This window comes from Salmo salar, chromosome 02, assembly GCF_965601325.2.
Source record: "Salmo salar chromosome 02, fSalSal1, whole genome shotgun sequence".
In the NCBI taxonomy this organism is placed as follows: Eukaryota; Metazoa; Chordata; class Actinopteri; order Salmoniformes; family Salmonidae; genus Salmo; species Salmo salar.
In genome coordinates this window covers 69,351,946-69,357,401 of record NC_138292.1, presented here as the reverse complement: position 1 = coordinate 69,357,401, position 5,456 = coordinate 69,351,946, and positions in this window count along the sequence as shown.

The following is a 5,456-nucleotide window of genomic DNA, read 5'->3' as shown; positions in this document are numbered from 1 at the left end:
TTCCTAGCAACCTGAGCAGAAACGCTCTCATTGATCCAACCAACAAGCACGTTTCAATATCTGCGCTGTCATTGGCCAGCTGTGTCAACGTAAGAGCGTTGACGTCAACCTGAGCCCAACGTGACTGTTCCCTTAATTACCGCTAGATGAAAGCGTTCATTGACTGTAGACCATTATTCTAGCAATTAGCCTACTGAATTTTACTCCCGTGTTAGAGCCAGTAAGGTATTAAGAATTGTTTTATGTACTGCCTCAGTGATATTTTCAATGGAACATGCATCACATCTTTTAGAATAGCTAATCTACATAATTTGAATGCACACAGGTAGATTCATATCTATAAAATATGCAATGCTTGACAGGCCATCATTTCTATCATGATTTTCTATAGTAGGTAGCCCTAAATTATATCTCCTAAATGCCATCCCTGTTGTGTCCTAACATTATTAGAAGCAAAAATTAGACTGCCAAAGTCTATGTAAGTCTTCCCCCTTAACTCAGTTTTCCCTCTTCTCTCTCTTTCCTGGCTATGACAAACGACCTGCACATGACTCTCCAATGGGACGTAGCAAATTCAGTGTTGCCAACTCCTCAGTAAGGAAAGTAGCTATTGGCTGTCCTAAAAGTCTCTAGAAGTCGCTAAATGATATCATCACCTAATTTGCATAATTGGCCATGTGCATGTAATTGTGATGGATGCTGTAGGAGAGAGGAATAACGTTGTGGGAGAGACAAAAAGTGAGTAAAAAATACCCTAAATATGTTTAGAACTACAAATGAACTTGTGTCTGTCGATTCTTGTTTTTTTTAATGTCACAATTCCAACCCTCCTCCTTTATCCGGGCTTGGGACCGGCAAGTGACCCAAAAGAGACACTCTGGCGGAGTTATTTTTATGTATTTTTTTTTTTTTATTATTTTATTTTTTGGTTTGGTTTTTAACCTTATGGTCCACTTAGGAGCCTACAACAAGTCACAGTAAAACATTAACATTTTTAACCGTAACATTTTTTACATTTTTTTGTATACAATTTACATTAACAATCTAAATAGACCAAAAAGAGACAATAGAAAAAACTGTCAATGTGAGAAAATTATGGTAACTAGTCTGGCCCTAATTCAGGTTAATAGTTTTTTTTCAGACCCCCCTCCACACACACACAGGCTGTGCTGGCTCACAGAAAGAGTGGGTCATCGTCATTTTGGTCAAGGCTCTCTATGGCAGGTTCAGCAACTTAGGGAGCTGACTTAAATGAGTAAGCAGCTGATGTGCCAAAAAGCTGCAAAACATTATCAGGGAGCTGGTGCTCATAGCAAGCCTCACCAGACAGCTTCATCCATATCGAATGTACAGGATGGAGTTAAGGGTCTGCAAGGACATCCCATTTCTAAGTTTGCTTTTTACCACACTCATCTGGCTGAATACTCTCTCAACTTCAGCATTCGAGTGTGACAAGGACATCACAGACACAGCAGCCATGGCAACTTCTTGAAACGGGTTGATATCAGCTGCATCCCTGAACTTCCAAATCTCACTCCAGAAGCCCAGTGTGTTTTTTGTCTCATTCCATTTACTAAGTTGGATGGCACGCCATTGCTGGACAATCTTGTCTATCTCTGCAGGGGAGTAGCCAAGGAGCTTGGCTATGTTTTCTATTTCTCCAGGGCTCTTATTGTGCTTTAGAGTTTCCTCCACATTGAAATCTGACATGTACTGCAATGCTTCGATGTTGTCCAGCAGTCTCACCCTCAACTCATTAGTGAGGGAGATGGTGAAGGCTACACACCGCTTTCGGTCATTGTTTTCATCGTCAGGCGCAAGGTGGAGCTCAGCTGCCTTTGACTCAAAAAGGTAACCAAGGTACGGTTTGGAACTGATGTATCCATCTATTGGCCCTTTGAGTACATCAACATTTGTCAGTGGATTCAGCACCCTGCTGCTCACAGACTTGATCAGGCTAACCAAGCTGTCAAGTAGCTTAAGAGGACCTACTTGCTCTCCCTCAAAAGCCTTGATGGCCAACTGTACCTCACCCAGCACTGACTTCAAAAAAGTCAGATACAATATATTTTGAGGATCACTGTACATGGAGTATAAAACCTCAGCCATGTAGCAGTGTTCACTGGACTTGGTGACTGTGAAATGCAGCCTAAGCTCCTCCCACTGGTCCAAAATGCATGAAACCGCGGGTTCAATGGAGAGCCAACGAGTGGCACACACCTTGGTTATCTGTAAAGGTTTCTCCCCACAGTTGATGGTCTCATATATGGCCTTGTAGGACTCCCTGTGCTTTGGAGACACTGAAAACCAGTTATAAGTCTCTCGTAACAAGTACTCCACACTACGGGGGATGGTGTCATTGGAAGCATGACTTACAGCAAGCTGCAGAGAGTGGCACACACAGTGAATAAGAACCAGATATTTGAGGCCATACTCCTCCTTCAGCACTTTATGGACCCCATTGTTAATCCCCGTCATAACAGAGGCATTGTCAGTCCCTATCCCCAGGAGTTTCTCTTTTTTAAGACAACACTTCTCGAGGAAAGCCACAACAGCACAGGCTATAGATTTGGCATCTCCTCCCTCCAACTCAACAAGCCCCAGAAATGTTGATACAATTGTCTGCTTGGTGTCACTAAAGTACCTTATCACAACCCCCAGGTACTTAGAAACACTTACATCCGTGGACTCATCGAGGAGGAGGCTGAAACGCTGGTTACCCACATCTGCGACCAACTGTTTCAGAAAGTATGGTGCTAGAACACCATTAATCATTTCTGTGCACTTTGTCCTGTGCATTTTGAAGTGGGTAGCAGCAGTGGAGTCTGAGAAAGCAGCTCTACATGCTTCTCCAATGTGATCACATGCCAGCGTGGAACAGCGTTCAGCGATAGCTAATGCCATGGTGGCCTCAGCCTTTTTGCACAGTAATTCATTTTTTAAACATAAATGGCAGCTTGTTTTGGGTGGAACTGTTATAAGGCTTTGGCTTTTGAGTGTTTTTGAGTTGTCATGTGTTTTTTTACATCACAAAGTTTGGGGTAGAAATCAGCCTTACAATACAGGCAGTATGCCCGTGTATCACCTCCAATAAACGGCTTCAACCAGCCTTTGAATTCAGGGTTTGATTCCCACTCATTTCTGTATTTTTGAGTGTACAGTTTAGACTGAGACATGATGAGCTAGCCAGCTAGATGTTTAGCTTATGTCACAGAGAGGCACACACACAGTGGACAAGGTGAGTAAGTGACTGAGGCTGTGTGACTCAAATGCAGTGATTTATTTTTGTGCAGTGAATTATTTTAGACAAAGAACATTTTACATTTACTTAGGGCGGGATCAGCCAGCGGCGGCTTCCCACATGCGCGATTCATTTGCTGTCTGGACGCGGGGACTGCTGCGCGAGGACTGGGCCGCCTGTGAGTTCTTTGGGACAGGTGTGGGGCCCACGGCAGCACCCGCTGCTCGTTGAGAAGAGTAAGAACGATACCTGCTTTCACGTCAGTCTCCAACAGTCTCCAATAACACCAGGAAAAGTCGCTATATTTGTCGCTAGTCGATTTTTTGAAAATGTGTCACTAGAGGAGTCTGAATACTCGCTAAATATAGCGACAAAGTCGCTAAGATGGCAACACTGTATATACAGTGCCTTGCAAAAGTATTCGGCCCCCTTGAACTTTTCGACCTTTTGCCACATTTCAGGCTTCAAACATAAAGATATAAAACTGTAACTTTTTGTGAAGAATCAACAACAAGTGGGACACAATTATGAAGTGGAACGAAATTTATTGGATATTTCTAACTTTTTTAACAAATAAAAAACTGAAAAATTGGCCGTGCAAAATTATTCAGCCCCTTTACTTTCAGTGCAGCAAACTCTCTCCAGAAGTTCAGTGAGGATCTCTGAATGATCCAATGTTGACCTAAATGACTAATGATGATAAATAGAATCCACCTGTGTGTAATCAAGTCTCCGTATAAATGCACCTGCTCTGTGAAAGTCTCAGAGGTCCGTTTAAAGCGCAGAGAGCATCATGAAGAACAAGGAACACACCAGGCAGGTCTGAGATACTGTTGTGGAGAAGTTTAAAGCCAGATTTGGATACAAAAAGATTTCCCAAGCTTCAAACATCCCAAGGAGCACTGTGCAAGCGATAATATTGAAATGGAAGGAGTATCAGACCACTGCAAATCTACGAAGACCCGGCCGTCCCTCTAAACTTTCAGCTCATACAAGGAGAAGACTGATCAGAGATGCAGCCAAGAGGCCCATGATCACTCTGGATGAACTGCAGAGATCTACAGCTGAGGTGGGAGACTCTGTCCATAGGACAACAATCAGTCGTATACTGCACAAATCTGGCCTTTATGGAAGAGTGGCAAGAAGAAAGCCATTTCTTAAAGATATCCATAAAAAGTGTCGTTTAAAGTTTGCCACTAGCCACCTGGGAGACACACCAAACATGTGGAAGAAGGTGCTCTGGTCAGATGAAACCAAAATCGAACTTTTTGGCAACAATGCAAAACGTTATGTTTGGCGTAAAAGCAACACAGCTCATCACCCTGAACACACCATCCCCACTGTCAAACATGGTGGTGGCAGCATCATGGTTTGGGCCTGCTTTTCTTCAGCAGGGGCAGGGAAGATGGTTAAAATTGATGGGAATATGGATGGAGCCAAATACAGGACCATTCTGGAAGAAAACCTGATGGAGTCTGCAAAAGACCTGAGACTGGGACGGAGATTTGTCTTCCAACAAGACAATGATCCAAAACATAAAGCAAAATCTACAATGGAATGGTTCACAAATAAACATATCCAGGTGTTAGAATGACCAAGTCAAAGTCCAGACCTGAATCCAATCGAGAATATGAGGAAAGAACTGAAAACTGCTGTTCACAAACGCTCTCCATCCAACCTCACTGAGCTCGAGCTGTTTTGCAAGGAGGAATGGGCAAAAATGTCAGTCTCTCGATGTGCAAAACTGATAGAGACATACCCCAAGCGACTTACAGCTGTAATCGCAGCAAAAGGTGGCGCTACAAAGTATTAACTTAAGGGGGCTGAATAATTTTGCACGCCCAATTTTTCAGTTTTTTATTTGTTAAAAAAGTTTGAAATATCCAATAAATTTCGTTCCACTTCATGATTGTGTCCCACTTGTTGTTGATTCTTCACAAAAAAGTACAGTTTTATATCTTTATGTTTGAAGCCTGAAATGTGGCAAAAGGTCGAAAAGTTCAAGGGGGCCGAATACTTTCGCAAGGCACTGTATACACATAATATGACATTTGAAATGTGTTTATTATTTTGGAACTTCAGTGAGTGAGCAGCAAGATTTGTGACCTGTTGCCACGAGAAAAGGGCAACCAATGAAGAACGAACACATTGTAAATACAACCCATATTTATTTCCCCTTTTGTACTTTAACTATTAACACATTGTTACAACACTG